We start from the raw sequence: 27,778 nt of genomic DNA on the forward strand, positions 1-27,778 counted from the left end.
CAATGTTTTAGGTTTGCAAGGGATTCTGGGTAACAGAACCTGGTGAGAGCCAGTCAAGTTACCTCATCCTTGATTCCCCTGTGTGTCTAGTTTTCAATATATAGGTTTGCTAGGTTTCCCTAGGTGCCGGTGGAGCTAGGGTTCAATAACTACAGCTGGTTACTTTGCAAAAAAAGGGTAATTTTTCACTGTGAAAATGTGGTGCATCCACCTTGTGTTTTGGGCTCTTTTCTGTAGAGGACACGAGGCCTACCCACACAAGTGAGGTACCATTTTTCTCAGAAGACTTTGTGGAATGTGGGGGTGGGTGGAATTTTGTGGATAAACGCAGATCCAGAACTTTGCACCACAGAAATGTGCTAAAAACGTATTTTTTTTTTACAATTATTTAGGTTTGCAATGGATTCTGGGAAACAGAAACTGGTGAGAGCCAGTAAAGTCACCCCATCCTGGATTCCCCTGGTTGTCTAGTTTTCAAAAATATATAGGTTTGCTAGGTCTTCCTAGGTGCCAGCGGAGCTAGGGTTCAAAAACTACAGTTAGGCACTTTGCAAAAAAAAGGGTCATTTTTCACTGTGAAAATGTGGTGTGTCCACCTTGTGTTTTAGGCCGTTTCCTGTCGCGTGCACTAGGCCTACCCACACAAGTGAGGTACCATTTTTCTCAGAAGACATTGGGGAATACCGGGTTGGTGTAATTTTGTGGATCCACACAGATTCCAGAACTTTGCACCACATAAATGTGAGGAAAATGTATTCTTTTTGACAATTTGTTAGGTTTGCAAGGGATTCTGGGTAACAGAACCTGCTGAGAGCCAGTCAAGTCACCCCATCCTGGATTTCCATGGGTGTCTAGTTTTAAAAACTGTATAGGTTTGCTAGATTTCCCTAGGTGCCGGTGGAGCTAGGGTTCAAAAACTACAACTAGGCACTTTGCAAAAAAAGGGTCATTTTTTACTGTGAAAATGTGATGTGTCCACCTTGCGTTTTGGGCCGTTTCCTGTTGCTTATAAGAAGCTCAGATCTCAAACAGTACACATGAGAAAGAGTATACATAAAGCACTCCACATCGGAGCAGTCCCAAGAACAGTGGATATTACAACATTTATTAGTAGTACCTCCAGAATAGGTGATCAAATAGCACCAGTGGAGCAGGAGTTACAAATGGAAGAAAAATCCAAGATAAAGGAAAGGGACTGTGCTCAAGTGCAATCAATGGCCAGTATTGACCACCAAAGGGCATTTAAACAAGAAAATAGACAGCAAACGGATCACAAAAAGAAAGCAGCCAATGGGGGGGACCAGGAACAACTCCCCCTAAAACAAAATATAGCCCTAGAGCTTCCCCATGCAATCTTAGATACCGATTTTACTCTACCAGATATACATTTCTCATTTGATGTAGCTCACCTGTCTCCTTTAATACATAAAGAGACTCCACAACCACTGAATAGCACTCCAACAAATGCTACAGTTTGCATTGATAATTGCTCACAATCAAAAGAACCAACATTCTTCAAAGCACCTCAATGCCTGAACAGACCAGAACCTATATCTAGCGCTTTGTTCTCATTGCAGAGAATTTTGGAATCTATACTGGCCCTGTGTGAGAAGAACTTAGACAACTCAGACATGATTCTCAAAATGCAAACTGGAATTTTACAATATCTAGTGGAAAAAGAAGGAAAAAACAACTTAACCAATATCCAAAATTATATCAAAACGTTCAAGAAAAGCTACAAATCGAGAAGAAGAACTTCCAAATCTACAAGCCGTTGACCACCTTATAGGAACAGCACAAAAGGCAATACAAACAGAGGGATTCACTTAAACAAAAGAACCAGCAAAGAACACTAACTCAAATACAAATGCTTCTGGAAAAGGTCTCTGTAAATCTCCCAATATCGAAAGAACCCAAGCTTACGTCGAAGCCAAAGGAAAAGACATATATTATAAAGGGGAAGAACAGTAAAAACAAATAGCCAAAACGAAAAATCTCAAGACGACCAAAATTAATAGTTCAGAGGCATAAACCAATCATGAAAAATCAGGAGCTAACTCAAACCATAGATGAACATTTTCCTCCATCTGAAACCAAGGGGAAATAGGGGGAAAAAAGTAAACCCTCTGGCCCAAATTTTCAGGAAAACAGATAAAGGAATGTCAGGAAAAAATAAATCCGGAGGCAAAAGGAATCTATTTTCGAAAATAAAAATACATATGTAAAGGAAGACCAAACTTTCTCTTGTATTTTGGAATTGATAGACCTATTCCCTAGTGACACCGCTCCTGTAAACCGTGGGAGAATTGAAAAATTATTTCATGAGATTCCTTAACTTCATTCACATCTTTAGAAATAAAATTAGTAGTGTTCCCGAATAAATCGAACCTAACGGTGGCAAATGTCGAGTTTTGGTCTAACGATATTCCACCTATCATTTTAAAAGAAAGAGACAAACTTCATAAAAATGTTTTTGACGTGGTCGAAGCTAAAACAAAGGCTATAGAGCTCAACAGGTCAAATTAGAACATGGAAAGTAAGACCCACCCTCAGCATAATCACATGGACTGTGTGCCAAAAAATCAAAATAAGTATGCCAGAAGGATCCTTAATATTATTGATCAGTCAAGACGTGCGACGAATTTGGAACCAAGCACCTCCAAAAATCGAGTAACAATTGAAAGAAAATCCCTGGTCTTGGATCTCTGGAAACTTGAATTGCAATAAACAGGGTGATGTACTAACACTTCCTTTTTAGAAAAGGTTTAACGATTATCTCCTGGAATATTGCTGTGAAAACCAGAGAAAAGTTAGCCCATATCCTTGAAAAGTCCCCATTGATTCTTTTTCTACAAGAAAATTGGTCCGTAGACACTTCATTCATAAAAATTACTTTGTGTTCGACATCGCTGTTGAGGCCTCAAAAAGGCGTCATGCTAAATGAGCCCTTGCAATTCTCCTAAAAGAAGAAATCTATTGGGATTTAGAAATTTACCTGTGTCTCCAAAATGCTCAGTGCATCAAGATTAAACATCAAAATAAAAGGCTGAATATTATCCATGATTTGTTAATTTTCAACGTCCATATACTGCCGGGACCTCGCTATGACTCTTTATTAGCAAAAATATTTGAAAAGATCAATATGGCAACGGCCCATAAAGGCTACCCACCAGTAATAATTGTCGGGGACTTTAACGGGAAAGTCTCTAACACTTTATTGGAGAAAGAGGGAAAATACAAAAGGAGGAAGCTTTCTTTATTCCAAAGCCACTATTTCTAACAGAGATAAAAGCTAATAAGCGAGGGAAACTACTACTCTCTCATGTCAATGCAATGAATACAGAAATTCTAAAGGGTAGAGTAGAAGGGGGCATTCCAGCCGCTTATACCAGATCGAGTAATAATAGCTTATCCATTTTAGACAATGTAATTTGTAGCATGGACCTTTTTCAGAAAGTGCAATCATTGAATATACAGGGTGCATATGAAAGTGGTCATGCCCCTTTGTCTCTGGAAATAGAACTCTCACTGCACTCTACTACCCTGTCGTCATTAGGCTCCTGGAATGGTCATGCTAATGTAGATCATAAAAACTGTAGGATCATCTGGAACTCAAAAGCAATTGAGGGAATGAACACCACTATTTCAGCTACGTATTTAAATCTGCTCAAAAAAGAAACAAACCCGATAATGAACTACGAAGAGACAGTGTCCATGGTTGTCGCATCCCTCCAGGAATATTCAAACAGACATGAGAAAAGAAGGAGCCACCAAAAAGGAAAGAACAAAGATTACGAATCAGTAAAATTAAATAGCCTGATTAGACTGCAGTTTTTAAACTTATCTGGGTTAAGACAGGAAGAAATAAAAAAATTGAAAAAATTACGACAACTGAAAAAAGTGAAAAAACAGCAAGAGGAAAAAGATAAGAGCTGGACAGACATTGAATTGGCAGTAAAAATTAAAAACAGCAAAGCATTCTGGAGCCTAGTAGCCAAACAAATAGGTATCAGGAAAACAACACAAGCACTCCCAGTGTCAGCATCGGCCTGGGAAACACATATTGATAACTTGTATACACTTAATTCACAGAAGGTGGAAAAATGGAAGCAGCAGTCTGCAGGAAAGGATCAGTCAAATGCCGACGCAATAGTCTTTACAACTAAATAAATAACGTATTTTATAAAGGCCGCAAGATCTACAGCAGCAATGGGACCGGATAAGATACTGATTATGGTCCTACAATCAAACCCAGAGGAGTGGAGCAAATTTCTATCCCCCCTATTTCTCTACTTTTTTGCAACAGGAAATATCCCAAAATCATGGTGGGGGAGCATTGAGGTCCCTATATTAAAAAAAGGCTCCAGAAACGATCCAAAGAACTATCGACAAATAGCCCTACTCGATGCAACAGGAAAGATCTTTTAAGCCTGTGTTTTGGACCATCTTAAAGGCTGGGCCTTTTCCAGCGGCGCAATCCCCATGTCCCAGGCAGGATTTCGTCCAAAACACTCAGTAATGGACAATATTGCAATTTTACAAAAGATTCTTGACAAATATGTTGTCTCAAAATCACAAATTGTATACTGTGCTTTTATTGAATTTACTACAGCTTTTGATAGGGTAGACAGGCCAACAAGAAATTGGTAAGGTTGGGAATCCCGCAAGATTTACTTTTATTATATCCCTCCATACAGAAACGTGGTGCAGAGTTCAAATGGGGGGATTCAAGGGTTTAACCAGACCAATCGGCACATTAAAAGGGTTAAAACAGGGATGTCATCTTGCCCTTTGCTATTCTCTATTTATTTAAGCGACTTACCAGAGCACCTTATACATGTAAAAATAATTTAGCTGAAATTACCATTGAGTGATATTAAATGCATTATGAGGCTACGCAGATGATAATTTTTTAGTCCCAATCATCTTGAAAACTAAAATCTTACCTTTTAGGGGAAAAAAGCGATTAAGAACCTTCAATTGGACGTTGGGGGGAAAACGACTAGAGTCAGACAAAGAATACACATATTTAGGTCTGATTTTCTCCCAAACCCTAGAGAACTCCGCCCATTTACAACACATAGGTCAAAAGGAGGATGCCAATGTAGGAGCACTACTGAGGCTATACTCTTCTTTCGGAAAAAGAAATTTGCAACCTATGTTAGAGGTCTATCACATGAAAATCCCTCCTATCTTAACCATCGGTCTAGAATTTATACATATAAAAACCTGTAAATCTGCAAAAACGAGAGAAGGGAATTTTTTACGGAAATTGATAAGAGTAAATCAAGCTATCCCGGCCCAATCATATTGCCTCGAATTCTCCTTAGTTAGCATATACGCAAGGGCCATCTCAAACTTAATAAGATGGGCATACCATCTTTTACACGCTGACTTTGGTACATTAAGGCATATTTTAACACTGGAAAATTTTAGAGAAGAGTCTTCGCGATACACTTCCAATAAGAATCCTAATATAGCTTTTAGCGTGTCTCACTGCACAGTAGCACTTTTACAAACTTGGATACCAGCACTTTTTAAAGAATCTGACCTCAAGATTAAGTTTTGACCTGGACGTGGAACATTGTCTTCAATTAAAACACTATATAGAGTATACAAAAAATGTAGAGTATAAATCCCCTGAGAAATATTCATATTTTTTATTAGATCACAGGATTCGTCGCTGTATTCTTTTACTGAGTTTGGAAATCCTCCCTATGAATGCATACACAGCAAAGTGGAATAATTCTGAAAACACAACGGGGCTCTGTGATTTGTGTAAGGGAGGAATGCAAGATCTAACTCATGTATTAGCTGTTTGCCCTAACCCAGCTGTAGTAGAAGCCAGGCGGAGGTATCTAAGGCCCATTAGAATCAGATACAATGTTTCTTCTGTACAAAGCCTAATCAAGCTCTGTAAATTACCACCGGATAAATTTGTTTGTTACCAACTGTATACATTTTTAAACAGTATTTTAAAGCTATTTTAAAGTTTATGATATGAACCTCTTCAGTGCCCATGACGAGATAGTCTCGTCATGGAGCACGGTTGCGCTGTGCCCATGACAAGACTATCTCGTCAGGAACCCCACCCGCTAATGTAATGCCCGGCACAGGAGGGGGAAAGGGCGTGGCACTGAAGGGGTTAACCCCCTTCTTTTCTTTTTGGTATTTCTGGTGGTCTTTGGTCTTACTGAGTTTTTCTTTTAGCACTCAATATAGGCATATCACGCTTTTAGTTATTTAGGTCTCTTTGTCTTGTATGGCTCTCTACATACACTTGTCATTTCCCCAATTTGTCTGTTGTACATAAGGATCTTTGTTATGTCATTAAAAATAAAGATGTTGAGTATTGAGTGTCAGGATTGATACATACTTAGGTGCGATATGTAAGTCATGGCTTTAATTGCTTAACTCTTGTTGTCTCGCCTTGGGTATTGCCCCTTTTTTAATATTTTATTGTTGTTTGGTATGTATTCATATACGTATATTGTTTCACATGTCTCTTTGTCATTTATATATAAATGTGTCGTAATTTTCTATGTATTATTATTTTGAGTATTGTGATGTTGTGTTCTGTGATGTATTTATAGTGTTTTATATATATGTTTGTATCTGTATTCATTTCAGCCCTGACGAAGTTCGTAAGGAACGAAACGCGTTGGCTGAGTCTGAATTCTTAAAATTTAAATAAAGAATAAAGGACGAAATTTGAATCGTTTGGAAAGACTCTCATTCTTTGGTGCACCATCCCTCTTTCAAACATTTTTGTATATCTGGTTTCCAGTAGAGCACAAGTACGGCCTGCTCTGGATGTGGTTTGCACCTTTTCAAAAAATTGAACGTTTACTTTGTAATTGACGTGCTTAACATTGGTCAGCCGTACTGCCTTCTGCTTATATTCTTTGATTGACCGTTTTGCACTAATTTCTATTTGTGACTTTCCGATACGAAAAAAGAAAACTATTTTGGAATTTTTAGATACCATGCCTAGATTTCAAGATGGGCGTGAGGAGCTGGCACTGGATTTATTTGGGACCAGTGTCGCTAAAAACACAAATAGTTCGGCCACTGTTGTTATTATGAGTCTTAGAACATTATTTTTGAAACTAGAAAGACTGCACAAACAAGAGTTAAGCAGATGGTGGGATGGAGTAACCCTAGAACAATATATGAAAAATGGTAAAATTCCACGAGGGCTCCGTATTTTAATTTTCCCTACATTTGAGGACTTAAGTGGAGATTTATTGAAGGAACGGGAATGTAATCTGGAGGGTGCATCCACAACGATGATGAAAATATTGGTGAGGCATGCTGCGGAAAAAGGGGAAAAATTGCAGGCAGAGATAGAAAACTTAGAGAAGGAGATTAATAGTATGCAAGAAAAAGATCTGATTGAGAAAAATTATCTGATTTTGAAACAAGTGATGGATGATCCCAACTATACCTGAAAAACAAGAAACTAAGTAAAATCAGAAGGGACGATAGGGATTATCAAGAGGGCAGGATATATACATTTGCTAAAAAATTCGATAGGTTACAGGGGACTGAGGATATAAGTAAGAAGAGAACAAGGGAGAATAGAGGTGAAAGTGAGGAAACGGGTTCTAACAGCAATCTATCTTTGTCCTCACTTGGCAGTTCCACCTCTAATTACACAATACCAGATGGCCCTTTAGAAGAGGGAGCCTCTCCCTTCCAAAAAGAACTGGCCAAACTCAGAATAAGCAACCGCCTCCAACAAAAAAGAGATCAAATAAAACGAGCCAGGGAGGGAGGAGATCAAAGAACAGATACAAGGGGAGGTACGACAAACAAATCTGGTGTAGTGACCAAACCGAAGAAATAGTGGACCTGGTATTATAAATGATTCCACGTTTTGTCAGAATGTAAATACTGATTTAAAGATTGTAAATCTTTCCAATAAAATTTTGGATACTGATGAAAGGAAGAATTTGAGTAAGGGTCTTAATTTCTGCCCTACGCAAGGGGGTGATTTTGCCAATGCACATATCGACCTTTTTAAGTTTATTAGGGTATTAAAACTTAAAGACTATTTTGCGAACAGACCGTATGATCCAGGGGGAAATGTCAGGGTACACGATGTTGGAACACACACTATACGTGAGGTCCGTGATATACATTGTTTACAGACTTTTAACCCAGATGATGAGTTGAATATCACCACAGTTCTTGAGGATCTTGATATCAGTCATAATGCAAGTACTGACCGTGGACTCCGTCCTCAATCGAAATTTATACCTACACACTCTTATCACCACAATATTAACGATTTTTATAACAAAGTCACGGAGGGCCTATATGACATGGAAACTCCGCGAAGGTTCACATCTAAGTCCTCTACTAATATCACTGCGGCAGAAAGATCGGCTCTCAAAAGACTTAATAATGTTCCCAATATCGTAATAAGGGAAGCCGATAAAGGCGGGAATATTGTACTGATGAATCATGCAGACTATATGCAGGAGATAGCGAGTGTTTTACATTACCGGAAAATTAAGGATAATCCTATCCCTAAAAGTGCTATGATGATTAATGCCAAATTGTTGGAGTGGAGGGAGTCAGGCCTTCTTAATGAAGATGAATACCGGTTTATGTGGGTTGATTCTCCAACCTTCCCATGTATTTATATACTGCCAAAGGTTCATAAGGGTGGGCAGTTCCCACCGGGCAGACCTATTATCTCTGGGGGGGGGATCACCAACTGAGAAAATGTCACAATTCTTTGACTCTAAACTACAAAAATATGTCCCCAATCTGCCATCTTATGTCAGAGATAGTAAGGACATTTTAGTGAAATTTAAAGATTTTGACTGGTCTGAGGAACTAATGTTCGTTACTCTAGACGTATCAATAAGGATTTTGGTATTAGAGCTATACAATCTTTTCTTGATAGAGATGACGCAAGATTTTATGACTATAATGAGATGATTATCTCTATGATTAACATCATCCTAGATAACAATTTCTTTCTTTTTGATAATCATTGGTGCCAACAAATACATGGAACGGCGATGGGTTCCAAGTTTGCTCCCTCTTACGCCTGTTTATTCATGGGTTGGTTTGAGAGGGAGCATGCTTGGAACAGGGATGCCTTCCCCTGGACCAACTACATCGTGTACTGGGGGAGGTATATCGACGATGTGATCTGCCTCTGGTCCGGGTCTACTGACCAGCTTAATCAGTATGTGTCTTTTTTAAATACTAACATGTACAATGTAAAATTTACTATGATGTGCCATAAAGGATGTATTAACTTTCTTGATATACAGTTTTACATTAAACATGGACAGATACACAGTACACTTTATAGGAAGGAGACCGCGTGCAAAGCTGTATTGCACGCGACGAGTGCACATCCTCCGTCAGTTAAGAACAATATTCCTTTCCGTGAAATGATAAGAATCAGACGCAATTGCAGTGAGGAAGCAATTTTCAACACGCATATCAGTGATATGAAAAATAGATTCTCCAGAAGGGGATATGAACAAGAGGTTTTGGACAGAGCTGAATCAAGGATTAATAAGACCAGTAGGAACGACACATTACAAGACAAACAAATCAGGGTGGCTACCAACTCAAAGGCAAGGTTTATAACTCAATATACATCTCATAGTAGTGCCATTTTTAATATCTTTCGAAAACATTGGCACCTTTTAGTGGGAGTCCCAGGATTGTAAGATGTAATTGAAAGCAAACCGTCAATTACATATAGGAAGGGTACTTCCCTGAAGAGAACCTTATGTCCCAGCTATGTAGTTACTCCCAAAGCAACAAAAACATGGTTACCAGATAAACCTAAAGGTTTTTTTACCTGCGGGACATGTAATGTCTGTCCTTTGGGCAAAAATAAAACCTTTGAATTTGGGTATAACACCACTAGAAGGTTCACGATTGATTACTTCGTAAATTGTAACACCACTTATGTGGTGTATGTTCTGGGATGCAGTTGTGGTATCATCTATGTTGGTAGTACCATTCGTAGTCTGTAATTGAGAATTCAGGAACATAGATGGGTTATAAGAACCAATGATACCAGGTATCCGATTACCAACCACTATGTTAAAGAATATCCTGAAGATGCATCATTCTGGTTTCACGCTATTGACCATGTCCCGGTACCAATAAGGGGTGGCAACAGGGATCTGTTGTTACGACAAAAGGAATCTAAATGGATATGCCGTTTGAGAGCAACTAGTCTGGGGCATAACACAGATGGGGAGATGCACTATTTTTTGTAAACACTAGTGCTCTTATGTAGATGCTATATATGATTTAAATATATAAAAAAAGTATGTGGTTCAGGATGTCCTGTAAATATAGAATTTAAGTTCAGTCATGCCGTGGGTGTGATACCAAATGAATGAACTATCCCTCATTGACTACCAATAATTTGCTTCTCTGTGTACTACGATGCTCTTTTCTCATTCGTCATACTTGCTCTATACAATATCATGCTGTCTTTATTAAATCTTTTTTGGCTTCTATTGGCTTTTTTCCGAACAAGGTGTTTTCGTTTTGATATCCAGCTTTTTGGAAATTGGTTGTCCAAGTCTCACAATGGATGCTTGATTAGGCATTTACGTTAATGAATGGTGCATATGGCCTAGTTATCGTATTGTACGACTTGTCTTGTAGGACAAGGTTAAGATGATGTCAGCGTGTTATATACTTTAACTGGTATCTATTTTCTATTTTGATATGGACATAAGGTACCTTTTGTTAACATTGGCCTATATGAGCGATTATGCACCTTTTTGGATTTTTTGAATTTCTAGGCACGATACCTCCAAGATGGCACGACCGCGTTTTATTATCTAAATTTTGACATCTCTCAATGCGGTTTGTATTGGGTGTACCATAAAATCACAGCTTCTCCATAAATCATCGCATTTTTATTGTTTCTGCGATGTTATACCGAGTGGGCATTGGTTAAGTGTGTCATTATGGTATTTCGGGTATTTATTTAAAATAAGTGGGGAAGTTGTCACTTTGCACTATCCCTGCTATTACCCGTGTCGTTACATGCGGAATTTTCAAAATGGCGTCACCCTTTTCAATTTTCAACTAGTATCGCCGCAAAAGGCATGGTTAAGGGGTGGCACATTTTATAGTCGATCTTTGGAATAGTATGTTTGTTCTTATGTAGTTTTAACGTTGTGGGCATTTATTAATGCTCACAATTTCACTTGTAGACAATTTTATTTAATATTTCCTTTTCCCCCCTTTATCCGATTTTTTGATTCTCTAAATTAAATATCGTGGTAGATTTTTTATTCAATCGGTTTTGTAATGCGTGTCCGAGCATCTTCAGTTTATATTTACAGCTGGGAGTCTGATAAGTCTATATAACTTTAGATATCGTATACCATTCCAATATGGCGCCATAAGACCAGGGATCACCGATTACACACTGTGATTTGGTCTCGAGTGATCACGTGTCTACCAGGACATGTGACGTGACGGGCAAGTCTTATTTAAGAGGCAGGTTTTATGAAATACGGTTTCGCCGTGGAATTAGAGGAAGGAGACTTTTGCGAGGTAAACGAAAATGCTGATGTTTTTTAGTCATAATCGGATCTGAGACGGCCCGTTATCGTAGCATTTTGATGTTATCAAGCTCTTATCAGGGAGAACGCGTGTGTTTTACTCACAACATGCTTTTCTAAAAGAACTATTTAGTTCAAATTTCATGGGGAGGTTCCTTATGACTATTTGATCACGTAAATGAATATTATAATTATGACTTGAATAGCGCGACATGGAAGGGTAGCATCATTAACGTGTTGTTAGTTTCTTTCAGTGGTCGGCGCGTAATTTCTTCAATAGTGGCATCAATGATTTATACGAGCGCTTAGGAACGGATGATGGATGTGTGGTCATTCATTTGGATTAATTATGAATTTGGTGTTGAAAATAACGTCTCGATATGAATTTGGTGAATGCGTGTTCATGGTGATCTCCATTTTTTCTTTTAGAAAATGGAGCCAACATATTGGCATTAATTATACAACTACATTGTTGTTTCAATACTGATACAGTCTTTGGTGGAGGTGGCCTGGAGTCTTGATTAAAATTGGATTGTTTGGTGACGTACATAGGACTCAGGGGTACATACACCATTTGATTATTTGAGAGGTAAGACTGTTTTTGTTTTCCTCGTAAAATACCTCTCTTCCCTCCACCTCTCTTTCCGTTTGGATTTTGGTTCCGTTTTAACTTGCCTGATCATAAACTGGTCAATTTGATTTTGTAATTTGCTTCAACTAGGCCGCGTATTTTTCGGATATTCGAAACCAGGACCATCTTGGAGTTGATTATTTACTGACCGTTTGGAACTTGTTCACTTGCGATTGTTTGGGGTAAGATTTGAAATTTATGGCCTGTGTCCATATTGTACTTTTAGTAATTTTTTAGATAGACATTAGATGTGGCATTACGGTCATATTGGAATTAACAACATTAGTTGTGATTTTTTCAGGTTTCCTTCTTTTTCTTTTTCTTCTTTCTTTTTTCTTTTTCTTCTTCTCCTTCTTCTTTTTCTTCTTTTTCTTTTTCCAAGTTTTTTGTCTTTTCTCCCCCTTTTTTGCTTTTTCTTTCTACCTGTTTCCCCGTTTTCTCTCTTGTACTTTTCCCCCCTTCTTTTCTTTTTGGTATTTCTAGTGGTCTTTGGTCTTACTGAGTTTTTCTTTTAGCACTCAATATAGGCATATCACGCTTTTAGTTATTTAGGTCTCTTTTTCTTGTATGGCTCTCTGCATACACTTGTCATTTACCCAATTTGTCTGTTGTACATAAGGATCTTTGTTATGTCCTTAAAAATAAAGATGTTGAGTATTGAGGGTTCAGGATTGATACATACTTAGGTGAGATTTGTAAGTCATGGCTTTAATTGCTTAACTCTTGTTGTCTCGACTTGGGTATTGCCCCTTTTTTAATATTTTATTGTTGTTTGGAATGTATTTATATACGTATATTGTTTCACATGTCTCTTTGTCATTTATATATAAATGTGTCGTAATTTTCTATGCATTATTATTTTGAGTATTGTGATGTTGTGTTCTGTGATGTATTTATAGTGTTTTATATATATGTTTGTATCTGTATTCATTTCAGCCCTGACGAAGTTCGTAAGGAACGAAACACGTTGGCTGAGTCTGAATTCTTAAAATGTAAGTAAAGAATAAAGAACGAAATTTGAATCGTTTGGAAAGACTCTCATTCTTTGGTGCACCATCCCTCTTTCAAAAAGTTTTGTATATCTTGTTTCCAGTAGAGCACAAGTATGGCCTGCTCTGGATGTGGTTTGCACCTATTCAAAAAATTGAACGTTTACTTTGAAATTGATGTGCTTAACATTGGTCAGCCGTACTGCCTTCTGCTTATATTCTATTGATTGACCGTTTTGCACTTATTTCTATTTGTTACTTTCTGATACAAAAATACAAAACGATTTTGGAATTTTTAGATACCATGCCTAGATTTCAAGATGGGCGTGAGGAGCTGGCACTGGATTTATTTGGGACCAGTGTCGCTAAGAACACAACTAGTTCGGCCACTGTTGTTATTATGAGTCTTAGAACATTGTTTTTGAAACTAGAAAGACTGCGCAAACAAGAGTTAAGCAGATGGTGGGATGGAGTAACCCTAGAACAATATATGAAAAATGGTAAAATTCCACGAGGGCTCCGTATTTTAATTTTCCCTACATTTGAGGACTTAAGTGGAGATTTATTGAAGGAATGGGAATGTAATCTGGAGGATGCATCCACAACGATGATGAAAATATTGGTGAGGGAGGCATGCTGCGGAAAAAGGGGAAAAATTGCAGACAGAGATAGAAAACTTAGAGAAGGAGATTAATAGTATGCCAGAAAAAGATCTGATTGAGAAAAATTATCTGATTTTGAAACAAGTGATGGATGATCACCAACTATACCTGAAAAACAAGAAACTAAGTAAAATCAGAAGGGATAATAGGGATTAACAAGAGGGCAGGATATATACATTTGCTAAAAAATTCGATGGGTTACAGGGGACTGAGGATATAAGTAAGAAGAGAACAAGGGAGAATAGAGGTGAAAGTGAGGAAACGGGTTCTAACAGCAATCTATCTTTGTCCTCACTTGGCAGTTCCACCTCTAATTACACAATACCAGATGGTCCTTCCAAAAAGAACTGGTCAAACTCAGAATAAGCAACCGCCTCCAACAAAAAAGAGATCAAATAAAATGAGGCGGGGAGGGAGGAGATCAAAGAACAGATACAAGGGGAGGTACGACAAACAAATCAGGTGTAGTGACCAAACCGAAGAAATAGTTATCAGTGGACCTGGTATTATAAATGATTCCACGTTTTGTCAGAATGTAAATACTGATTTAAAGATTGTAAATCTTTCCAATAAAATTTTGGATACTGATGAAAGGAAGATTTTGAGTAAGGGTCTTAATTTCTGCCCTACGCAAGGGGGTGATTTTGCCAATGCACATATCGACCTTTTTACGTTTATTAGGGTATGAAAACTTAAAGACTATTTTGCAAACAGACCGTATGATCCAGGGGAAATGTCAGGGTACACGATGTTGGAACACACACTATACGTTGGGTCCGTGATATACATTGTGTACTGACTTTGAACCCAGATGATGAGTTGAATATCACCACAGTTCTTGAGGATCTTGACATCAGTCACAATGCAAGTACTGACAGTGGACTCCGTCCTCAATCGAAATTTATACCTACACCCTCTTATCACCACAATATTGACGATTTTTATAACAAAGTCACGGAGGACCTCTATGACATGGAACTCTGCGAAGGTTCACATCTAAGTCCACTACTAATATCACTGTGGCAGAAAGATCGGCTCTCAAAAGACTTAATAATGATCCCAATATCGTAATAAGGGAAGCCGATAAAGGCGGGAATATTGTACTGATGAATCATGCAGACTATATGCAGGAGATAGCGAGTCAGCTCGGTAATGTTTTACATTACCGGAAAATTAAGGATAATCCTTTCCCTAAAAGTGCTATGATGATTAATGCCAAATTGTTGGAGTGGAGGGAGTCAGGCCTTCTTAATGAAGATGAATACCGGTTTATGTGGGTTGATTCTCCAACCTTCCCATGTATTTATATACTGCCAAAGGCTCATAAGGGTGGGCAGTTCCGACCGGGCAGACCTATTATCTCTGGGGTGGGATCACCAACTGAGAAAATGTCACAATTCATTGACTCTAAACTACAAAAATATGTCCCCAATCTGCCATCTTATGTCAGAGATAATAAGGACATTTTAGTGAAATTTAAAGATTTTGACTGGTCTGAGGAACTAATGTTAGTTACTCTAGACGTAGAAAGTCTCTATACCTGTATCAATAAGGATTTTGGTATTAGAGCTATACAATCTTTTCTTGATAGAGATGATGCAAGATTTTATGACTATAATGAGATGATTATCTCTATGATTAACATCATCCTAGATAACAATTTCTTTCTTTTTGATAATCATTGGTTCCAACAAATACATGGAACGGCGATGGGTTCCAAGTTTGCTCCCTCTTACACCTGTTTATTCATGGGTTGGTTTGAGAGGGAGCATGCTTGGAACAGGGATGCCTTCCCCTGGACCAACTACATCGTGTACTGGGGGAGGTATATCGACAATGTGATCTGCCTCTGGTCCGGGTCTACCGACCAGCTTAATCAGTATGTGTCTACTAACGTGTACAATGTAATATTTACTATGATGTGCCATAAAGAATGTATTAACTTTCTTGATATACAGTTTTACATTAAACATGGACAGATTCACAGTACACTTTATAGGAAGGAGACCGCGTGCAACGCTGTATTGCACGCGACGAGTGCACATCCTCGGTCAGTTAAGAACAATATTCTTTTCGGTGAAATGATAAGAATCAGACGCAATTGCAGTGAGGAAGCAATTTTCGACACACATATCAGTGATATAAAAAATAGATTCTCCAGAAGGGGATATGAACGAGAGGTTTTGGACAGAGGTGAATCAAGGATTAATAAGACCAGTAGGAACGACACATTACAAGACAAACAAATCAGGGTTGCTACCAACTCAAAGGCAAGGTTTATAACTCAATATACATCTCATAGTAGTGCCATTTTTAATATCTTTCGAAAACATTGGCACCTTTTAGTGGGAGTCCCAGGATTGAAAGATGTAATTGAAAGCAAACCGTCAATTACATATAGGAAGGTTACTTCCCTGAAGAGAACCTTAGCTCCCAGCTATGTAGTTACTCCCAAAGCAACAAAAACATGGTTACCAGATAAACCTAAAGGTTTTTTCACCTGCGGGACATGTAATGTCTGTCCCTTGGGCAAAAATAAAACCTTTGAATTTGGGTATAACACCACTAGAAGGTTCACGATTGATTACTTCGTAAATTGTAACACCACTTATGTGGTGTATGTTCTGGGATGCAGTTGTGGTATCATCCATGTTGGTAGTACCATTCGTAGTCTGAAATTGAGAATTTAGGAACATAGACGGGCTATAAGAACCAATGATACCAGGTATCCGATTACCAACCACTATGTTAAAGAACATCCTGAAGATGCATCATTCTGGTTTCACGCTATTGACCATGTCCCGGTACCAATAAGGGGTGGCAACAGGGATCTGTTGTTACGATAAAAGGAATCTAAATGGATATGCCGTTTGAGAGCAACTAGTCTGGGGCATAACACAGATGGGGAGATGCACTATTTTTTGTAAACACTAGTTCTCTTATATAGATGCTATATAAGATTTAAATATATAAAAAAAGTATGTGGCTCAGGCTGTCCTGTAAATATAGAATTTAAGTTTAGTCATGCCGTGGGTGTGTTACCAAATGAATGAACTATCCCTCACTGACTACCAATAATTTGCTTCTCTCTGTACTACGATGCTCTTTTCTCATTCGTCATACTTGCTCTATACAATATCATGCTGTCTTTATTAAATCTTTTCTGGCTTCTATTGGCTTTTTTCCAAACAAGGTTTTTTCGTTTTGATATCCAGCTTTTTGGAAATTGGTTGTCCAAGTCTCACAATGGATGCTTGATTAGGCATTTACGTTAATGAATGGTGCATATGGCCTAGTTATCGTATTGTACGACTTATCTTGTAGGACAAAGTTAAGATGATGTCAGCGTGTTATATACTTGAACTGGTATCTATTTTCTATTTTGATATGGATATAAGGTACCTTTTGTTAACATTGGCCTATATGAGCGATTATGCACCTTTTTGGATTTTTTTGAATTTCTATGCACGGTACCTCCAAGATGGCACGACCGCGTTTTATTATCTAAATTTTGACATCTCTCAATGCAGTTTGTATTGGGTGTACCATAAAATCACAGCTTCTCCATAGATCATCGCATTTTTATCGTTTCTGCGATGTTATACCGAGTGGGCATTGGTTAAGTGTGTCATTATGGTATTTCGGGTATTTAATTAAAATAAGTGGGGAAGTTGTCACTTTGCACTATCCCTGCTATTACCCGTGTCGTTACATGCGGAATTTTCAAAATGGCGTCACCATTTTCAATTTTCAACTAGTATTGCCGCAAAAGGCATGGTTAAGGGGTGGCACATTTTATAGTCGATCTTTGGAATAGTATGTTTGTTCTTATGTAGTTTTAACGTTGTGGGCATTTATTAATGCTCACAATTTCACTTGTAGACAATTTTATTTCATATTTCCATTTTCCCCCTTTATCCGATTTTTTGATTCTCTAAATTAAATATCGTGGTGGATTTTGTATTCAATCGGTTTTGTAATGCATGTCCGAGCATCTTCAGTCTATATTTACAGCTGGGAGTCTGATAAGTCTATATAACTTTAGATATCGTATACCATTCCAATATGGCGCCATAAGACCAGGGATCACCGATTACACACTGTGATTTGGTCTCGAGTGATCACGTGTCTACCAGGACATGTGACGTGACGGGCAAGTCTTAATTAAGAGGCGGGTTTTATGAAATACGGTTTCGCCGCGGAATTAGAGGAAGGAGACTTTTGCGAGGTAAACGAAAATGCTGAGGCTTTTTAGTCATAATCGGATCTGAGACGGCACTTTATCGTAGCATTTTGATGTTATCAAGCTCTTATCAGGGAGAACGCGTGTGTTTTACTCACAACATGCTTTTCTAAAAGAACTATTTAGTTCAAATTTCATGGGGAGGTTCCTTATGACTATTTGATCACGTAAATGAATATTATAATTATGACTTGAATAGCGCGACATGGAAGGGTAGCATCATTTACGTGTTGTTAGTTTCTTTCAGTGGTCGGCGCGTAATTTCTTCAATAGTGGCATCAATGATTTATACGAGCGCTTAATAACGGATGATGGATGTGTGGTCATTCATTTGGATTAATTATGAATTTGGTGTTGAAAATAACGTCTCGATATGAGTTTGGTGAATGCGTGTTCATGGTGATCTCCATTTTTTCTTTTAGAAAATGGAGCCAACATATTGGCATTAATTATACAACTACATTGTTGTTTCAATACTGATACAGTCTTTGGTGGAGGTGGCCTGGAGTCTTGATTAAAATTGGATTGTTTGGTGACGTACATAGGACTCAGGGGTACATACACCATTTGATTATTTGAGAGGTAAGACTGTTTTTGTTTTCCTCGTAAAATACCTCTCTTCCCTCCACCTCTCTTTCCGTTTGGATTTTGGTTCCGTTTTAACTTGCCTGATCAGAAACTGGTCAATTTGATTTTGTAATTTGCTTCAACTAGGCCGCGTATTTTTCAGATATTCGAAACCAGGACCATCTTGGAGTTGATTATTTACTGACCGTTTGGAACTTGTTCACATGCGATTGTTTGGGGTAAGATTTGAAATTTATGGCCTGTGTCCATATTGTACTTTTAGTAATTTTTTAGATAGACATTAGATGTGGCATTACGGTCATATTGGAATTAACAACATTAGTTTTGATTTTTTCAGGTTTCCTTCTTTTTCTTTTTCTTTTTCCTCCTTCTTGGTCTTTTTCTTCTTTCTTTTTTCTTTTTCTTCTTCTCCTTCTTTTTCTTCTTTTTCTTTTTCCAAGTTTTTTTTCTTTTCTCCCCCTTTTTTGCTTTCTCTTTCTACCTGTTTCCCCTTTTTCTCTCTTGTACTTTTCCCCCCTTCTTTTCTTTTTGGTATTTCTGGTGGTCTTTGGTCTTACTGAGTTTTTCTTTTAGCACTCAATATAGGCATATCACGCTTTTAGTTATTTAGGTCTCTTTGTCTTGTATGGCTCTCTACATACACTTGCCATTTCTCCAATTTGTCTGTTGTACATAAGGATCTTTGTTATGTCGTTAAAAATAAAGATGTTGAGTATTGAGTGTCAGGATTGATACATACTTAGGTGAGATATGTAATTCATGGCTTTAATTGCTTAACTCTTGGTGTCTCGACTTGGGTATTGCCCCTTTTTTAATATTTTATTTTTGTTTGGTATGTATTTATATACGTATTTTGTTTCACATGTCTCTTTGTCATTTATATATAAATGTGTCGTAATTTTCTATGTATTATTATTTTGAGTATTGTGATGTTGTGTTCTGTGATGTGTTTATAGTGTTTTATGTATATGTTTGTATCTGTATTCATTTCAGCCCTGACGAAGTTCCTAAGGAACGAAACGCGTTGGCTGAGTCTGAATTCTTAAAATTTAAATAAAGAATAAAGGACGAAATTTGAATCGTTTGGAAAGACTCTCATTCTTTGGTGCACCATCCCTCTTTCAAAAATGTTTGTATATCTGGTAAAGTTCATGATATTAATGATTTAAAATGTTAAACATCTAAAGCTGACATTACAGCCTATCTATGACAGATACAACTCTATTTTCCCATAAGATTTATCAAAGTTTTGAAAAATAACCACCGAATGAACTTAAATGCTATAAGTGGTATAATTTTTAAATGAGATTTAAGTTAAAGCTGTCTTAAAAACTATGATGAAGCTTTTTAACATTGTAAATGCTTAAAGTTGATGTTATGAGTATTATGTTAAATATTTTAAAACTATGTTTGTATATCCGTTGACCTCAGTTGAGGTCTATATCAAATTTGAAATAAACTATAAACACTTATCTGAGATTGCTCACCTGTATGACTAAGGAGGATATTTGGGTTTCGTACTGGGGAGATGTATATGATTCCCTGCCAATGTTACCCATTATACAGGTGAGCCCCAAGAACAGTGGCAATCCTAGCTATTGTTCTGTAAAAGACATAAGGGTGATAATTGACTGTATCAAGCTAACTAGATATGCAGGTGAAGGCAATATTCCAGCAGTGTTAATTAAAGTTAACAGTGAGTGGTAGGCTAGAGTCTGCACTTGTTTGTTTGACTGGATAAGCACAATGGGGCACTATCGCCCTTCATGGGGGGGCTCTGTTGTGAAACCCATAATAAAGAAATGTAATGGATGGCATACAACCATCAAATTATAGATACATTAGCCTTCTGGATATTTCAGAGAAAGTGTGCTCCAAGATTCTATAGACACATCTGGATAAAAGGGTACAGGGAAATAAGCTCATCCCTATTGAGCAGGGTGGGTCTCTTTAAGGCCACCCCACTATAGATGCCTGCTTTGCTCTTTGGGCTATTATTAGGAAATCACTGTCAATCACTGTCAATCACACTTTGTTGTTGTTTTATTGATTTACATATAACTTTCCACACAGTGAATACGGGCCTAAAATTCACTTACAAGGTGGACAAGGTGCCCGAGCACCAGTGTGCTGAGGACTCACACGCTGCAACGCTACTTTGCAGGCTGTGTCTATTGCTTTTAAAAAACCCGTTTTGTATCTTTGTTATTATTATTTTTTTATCCCCTGTTTTTATCGTGGGTCTTTCCTGCCCCTTACCTGCACTATAATAGCTGAAGCACTGCTGCTTAGCAGATCCGGGTTCTGTGGGTTCCTAGTTTGTTTGTTTTCGCCGCCATCTTAGGTGTGGTTTTGCCGCTTTGGAGGCGCCATACCGAGCGGTCTAGTGGTGCGGCTGTCTCCCGCCCGCCCTATTTAAGACCGGTCCTCTAGAGGGTCAGCCTGGACAAGGTGCCCGAGCTCCAGTGTGCTGAGGACTCACACGCTGCAACGCTACTTTGCAGGCTGTGTCTATTGCTTTTAAAAAAAACGTTTTGTATCTTTGGTATTATTATTTTTTTATCCCCTGTTTTTATCGTGGGTCTTTCCTGCCCCTTACCTGCACTATAATAGCTGAAGCACCGCTGTTTAGCGGGTCCGGGTTCTGTGGGTTCCTAGTTTGTTTGTTTTCGCCGCCATCTTAGGTGTGGTTTTGCCGCTTTGGAGGCGCCATACCGAGCGGTCTAGTGGTGCGGCTGTCTCCCGCCCGCCCTATTTAAGACCGGTCCTCTAGAGGGTCAGCCTGGACAAGGTGCCCGAGCACCAGTGTGCTGAGGACTCACACGCTGCAACGCTACTTTGCAGGCTGTGTCTATTGCTTTTAAAAAACCCGTTTTGTATCTTTGTTATTATTATTTTTTTATCCCCTGTTTTTATCGTGGGTCTTTCCTGCCCCTTACCTGCACTATAATAGCTGAAGCACCGCTGCTTAGCGGGTCCGGGTTCTGTGGGTTCCTAGTTTGTTTGTTTTCGCCGCCATCTTAGGTGTGGTTTTGCCGCTTTGGAGGCGCCATACCGAGCGGTCTAGTGGTGCGGCTGTCTCCCGCCCGCCCTATTTAAGACCGGTCCTCTAGAGGGTCAGCCTGGACAAGGTGCCTGAGCACCAGTGTGCTGAGGACTCACACGCTGCAACGCTACTTTGCAGGCTGTGTCTATTGCTTTTTAAAAAAACGTTTTGTATCTTTTTTATTATTATTTTTTTATCCCCTGTTTTTATCGTGGGTCTTTCCTGCCCCTTACCTGCACTATAATAGCTGAAGCACCGCTGCTTAGCGGGTCCGGGTTCTGTGGGTTCCTAGTTTGTTTGTTTTCGCCGCCATCTTAGGTGTGGTTTTCCCGCTTTGGAGGCGCCATACCGAGCGGTCTAGTGGTGCGGCTGTCTCCCGCCCGCCCTATTTAAATCTACCCTCTAACGCGCCAGAGTCCTGCCCGTCTGCGCTCGTCAGTGCTGAGTCAGGGCTAAGGCAGGGCTCTATAGCTCTTTTCCCTCCGTGTTGTCTCTGAACCCTTTTGTACGAATGTATTCTAGAACCAAGCTGCTTAGTCTTCGCGATTCTTCGCCCTGCACTCATACACCGCTCCACCCTCTTTCCGGCCCTTTTCAGTGCCCCGAGTGCATTTTTAGACTCTCATCTCCCGCTTCCACCTCTGCTTATAGGATAGCCTCCCTAGGATGCCTAGACAGTATTGTTCCACCACTGGTAAAATCTCAGGTCCCTTATGACTTTAAGGTTTGCCATCTCAATGTGAGGTCGTTGGTTAAACACCATTTGGACGTCCATAATCTACTTACGGAGGAAGCTCCTGACATTCTTTTTATGTCAGACATGGCTGCATGAGGAAGCTCTGGCAGCGGTTAATTTGGCTCTTCCTTCTGAGTATGCGATTTTTACCCACAATCGTAACTCGAGAGGCGGTGGCATTGCGGCTGCTGTTAAATCTTGCTACTCATGTGTATGGAAGGCTATGGACATAGCAGGCTGCGAAAGTGCCCATTTTTGTATTTCTGTTAGTCATCATTTTACTTTCTCTGGGCTACTTATTTATCGGCCTCCGGGCCCGGACGCTGCCTTTAGGTCAGCTCTCCCTGAACCTGTCAGCTCACTAGCCTTAAGGGCTCCCAACTTTAGTATTGTGGGCGATTTAAATCTTCATTTTGATACTCCCCTTTCTCCTGCGGCCAGTAGCACTCTTGCCAACCTGGAGGCTCTCCAGCTATCTCAGCTGGTTAATCATCACACGCATGTTGGTGGGCACATTTTGGACCCTATTTTTACCAATTTAACTTCGGCTAAAGTGCTGCCTCCCAGGCCTATGGCCTGGACTGATCACCATCTTATAGAGCTGCACCTCACGATTGAGGATTCTCCTCACAGAGCAATTGCTTCTGTGTCTCTTAGATGCCCTTGGAAAAAACTGAAGCTAGCCGATTTTCATCGGCTTCTTTGTCTATATCCTCCGGGCCCCTTTGCTGACGCTGAGTCGGGCTATGATCTTTTCTGTAGCTGGCTGACTGGAGCCTTAGACTGCCTGATCCCAATTGCTGAGAGTAAACGCCGACGCGCCGAATCCAGCCCCTGGTATGATGACTCACTTCGGCTCCTAAGAAAATCTTGCAAACAAGCTGAAAGAGCCTGGCGTAAGTCATATCTGCCTGATAGGAAATCGCTGTACCTTGTCAAGATTAAGAAATATCATAGAGCGGTCTGTAAAGCTCGGGCCACTTACTTTTCTCGTGAATTTAACATCAGCACCAATCCTACTAAATTTATATTTAAGGTGCTTAAGGATCTTACAGCCAGTAGAGCCCCAGTCGCTGAGATCTGCTCTGCCTTGCATTGTGAGGGCCTGGCCGCCTTTTTTGTGGAAAAGGTGGAGGCCATTTACCGTTCTTTTCCCGGCTCATCCGCATCTTCGGAGAAGCTGGAATCTGGCCCGAAGACAACCATGTCTTTGCGCTCTCTCCCAGAGCTCTCGATGGAGGAATTTAATAAAATTGCGGTGAAAGTCAAATCAGGTTCACCAATGGATCCTCTACGACCTGCCCAATTCAGAGAATCTGCTTCACTCTGTTTCCCTCCTTTATGCGACCTTGTCAATTTATCTCTGACGTCAGGCTTTGTCCCTGGTAGCTGGAAACAAGCCCAGGTGATGCCCATTTTAAAAAAACCTGCCCTGGACCCATCAAAATTGGAGAACTATCGTCCCATATCCCTTCTTCCGTGGGTGGCAAAACTGACCGAGGCCCACGTCAATGCCATCCTATCCAACCATCTCCATTCTGCCAATATCTTAGACCCTTCGCAGAATGGCTTTCGACCTGGCCACAGGACTGAGACTGCGCTGCTCTCAATGGTCGATCACCTGCGAACTTTGGTTGATTCTGGTCAAACGGCGGCACTGGTGCTTCTTGACCTTAGTGCCGCGTTCGACACCATCTCCCACGCTGTTTTATTACAGCGTTTGGGTGAGGCAGGCGTCGACAACGTGGTACTTGAATGGTTCCGATCGTTTTTATCCGGTCGCACATTCAGGGTTGTCACTCCTCCCTTCCAATCTAAACCCTATTCTATTGCACAGGGTGTTCCGCATGGGGTCGCCTCTTAGCCCCACACTTTTCAATCTCTATGTGCAGCCGCTGGCTGCTGTCGCCAAGCGTTGGAACCTGACTATGGTGTCCTACGCTGACGACACGCAGCTGGGGGTTGCAATAAGTGGGGCCTCTGACCTTGAGGCGGCCAAGTTCCGTGAGGGAATTAGCTCAGTGGCCCGTTGGATGACAGACAATTGCCTGCAATTGAACGCCAATAAAACCGAGGTGCTCATTGTTGGCAGGCAGAATCATCTCTGGGGTGATCATTGGTGGCCATCTGAGCTCGGCCCAACCCCTTTCCCTGCCACCGAGGTTAAAAACCTAGGGATCTGGTTGGATTCTAAACTTAGTTTTGTCTCTCACACTAAGAAAACCGCTGCCACGTGCTTCTGGACTCTTCGTAGGCTCAGACCCATTTTTAAATTCTTTGATACCCCAACCAGACAGCTTATTGTACAAGCTACGATTTTGTCCAGGTTGGACTACATGAGTTCCCTTCTGCTGGGAGCTAATCTGGCCGAACTTTCCAGACTTCAACGCGTTCAAAACGCTGCCGCCAGGGCCCTGGTAGGCTTGCCGAGATTCTGTTCGGCCAAAAAAGTCATCTATAAACTCCATTGGCTCCCTGTTGCTCAGAGGATTAAGTTTAAGTCTCTTTGCCCTTCGTTTAAAATTCTGAAGCACTCCTCTCCTCAGATCTTGGAGCATTTTATCTTGCCGTATGTACCCCCGCGGTCTCTAAGATCTTCAGGGCTCCATCTGGTCAAAGTCCCGTGCTTCAAGAGGGCTAGGGCCGGTGGTCGCTCTTCCAGAGTGCTTGCTGCTAGGCTATGGAACTCTCTTCCTGTCCATATCCGCGCTATTGACGAACTTCTGGTCTTTAGGAAGGCCGTTAAAACCTTCCTTTTTCCTCCGGATTCCTAGAGTTGTTATGGTTGTGTCTTCGGTACTGCTTGTGTCCGGCTTTTTGTCCATTATAGCGCCGGGACGCCCCTTTGCTGGGGCAGCTGCGCGCTCTACAAATCCGGTTCACATAACATAACTTAGGGCCTTATTACAAGTTTTTCGGTCCAACCATTGTAGGACTGCATCCACCACACCAGTGGCCCAAAACGCTTGTAGTCCAAAGACTGCCACATTATTTTCCATGGAGCCGGCGGTGTGGAGGCATGGATCTTGCAGCAGTGGTATTTTTCACAATTAAATTGATGCCTGTGAGTGTATTTTGACTGCAGATGTGTTGGATGCACACATATGCATGATATATGTGTTAAAATACCATATAACCATTACAGTGGTTCAGCCCATGTGTTGTCACCACAAACAGGGTCATAATCCTTGGGGTAAAGCTCCTAATGTGAAGGGGGACCTGGAGAAACGGATTCACATTGGAATCTGCCTGGAAGAAGAGGAAAGGGGTAAGTATACACCCCAAATCCTTCATCACTTACTCCTTTAAGCAGGCTGTCAGACCACCGCAGTCCACTCATGGAACAGACAACTCATAATACAGATGGCAGTGCAGCTTCACTGTACCTTCCTATGGTGACTGCCTTTCTCTGACTGTGAACCCGGTGGTCGGCAGTGTGCTAGTCGTCTTGGCAGTCCAGAGGCAGACTTCACAAAGCTGATTCGCCCACCTCATAATAAAGCAGCCGGGCCGCTGAGCACACAGCATTGGAACTGGCACTACCAAAACAGTGGTCCACGGGACCCCAAACTTGTAAAAGGCCCTTAGTAGGATTTAAGCTCTACACACTGAGCAATGGGCAAAGGTGGAATTTGACAAATCAGAGAGACTATCAAATCGGGTCTAAATTTGGAATGGCTTGCGTCAGGCATGTGTTCATTGTCCATCACTCTTTAGTTTATTTCCAGCAGACTTACAAGAAATTTTAAATCTATCACAATCTTTCTCTCCTAAAGCAGGGAGAATGCATGTACCATGCATGTTGTAAGCAGACAACTTGATTTTGTTTGATTATGCCCCGTTACAAAGGAAATTGGAGTCTCTGGAAATTTGCAGTAAAAAGAACCCTCTGAAAATTTGCAGTAAAAAGAACCCTCTGAAAATGAATCTAGAGGTAACAAAGACAACGGTTTTTGGGAACAAAGTCACTAAGTTCAGATGGGTTCTGCACTTTCTTCCACTGAAGGGGTGGACTCTTATCCCTATTTACTGCTGACCTTTTATAAGAACTTTAAATGGGATGTACATATGGGGAGCATGGAATCTAGGGCCATTTTATAAGCAGGTTGCTTAGTCAAATTTAATCAGAAGTATGGTGGCCTGTCTCTTGCCCCCCTCTTGGAATCTTACGAAGGGAAAATACCTCCTCTCACCTTTCAAGTGGCTGAGATTTTTGCACTCGATTCTATCTGTAGTTGGGAACCATTTAAGGGTACAATTTTCAAGAGGCTAGTGCGCCTCCCATTGGGAACTATGATACAGGGTTTAAGAAGGGCACTAAGATTGGTATCCTTGCAGCTGTTGGCCTCCATACACACTTTGAGGTTTTTTAACAACTTTTTCAAGGATAAAGATGTACTAAAGATCTTTAAGTTATGCTAGGAAGACATCTGTGTTAGTGAGATGCTGTGGGCCATGGATAACTGGTTCAGGATAAGAGATTGGGAAACAATGCCCGCTGTGTGGGGTACTATAGAAGCATGGACTCTGACGTCTTTCCCTATTGGGCACAATTATCTGACCCTAGATTATGTAATGAAATCTTGCGAGTAAGGCTGGGATGTAACCCAATCTTCTCAATCTCTGAGTTGCATTGGACTGCATGTGATGTAAACAGTTGCTGTATGTGCCTACTTGCTGTGAAATGTTCACTGTGTCACGTTCTCTTGGATTGGACTTTTGATAACACTACCCGTATTACGTTTTTGAGACGCCTACATTTAAAATGTCAAACATATTCTAGGGTGAAAGCAATGAAATTATTGTCTGACATGCACTTTATGGATGTTGTAAAAGGGATTGCACGTTTTATGCTTTTATATTAGGAAATGTTTTAAGAATGTACTCTTCTAGATTGGTTTTCAATTTTATGTTTTTATGTTTTGAGATTGATCTTAAACTGCATTTTGTTTTTAGAAGGTTTTATGGAGAATTGTCCCAATAAACGTGTTCTCTCTCTCTCACTGCTAATCGTTGCTATCTTGTTTGTGCTCTCTCCTTAAAACATGAAAAGAATGGCTTCTATCCAAATGGCATATTTAATTTACTGATACGATCCTGAAGGAAGTGACCCGATTAGGGTCACCCAGGTCACTCGCGATCACCTCTCAGCCTTCCATACAAATGAAGAGTCGGTCAAAGAGTAGATAATACAATCCAATTTATTTATTCAGATACACTGAACATGGAGATACATTATGTACAATTCAGAACAAATGAAGGCACGTCCAGAATGGAATTTGCCAGGCAGATGCAGCTACACAAAGAAGTACC

The sequence above is a fragment of the Triturus cristatus genome, chromosome 6 (assembly GCF_964204655.1).
Source record: "Triturus cristatus chromosome 6, aTriCri1.1, whole genome shotgun sequence".
In the NCBI taxonomy this organism is placed as follows: domain Eukaryota; kingdom Metazoa; phylum Chordata; class Amphibia; order Caudata; family Salamandridae; genus Triturus; species Triturus cristatus.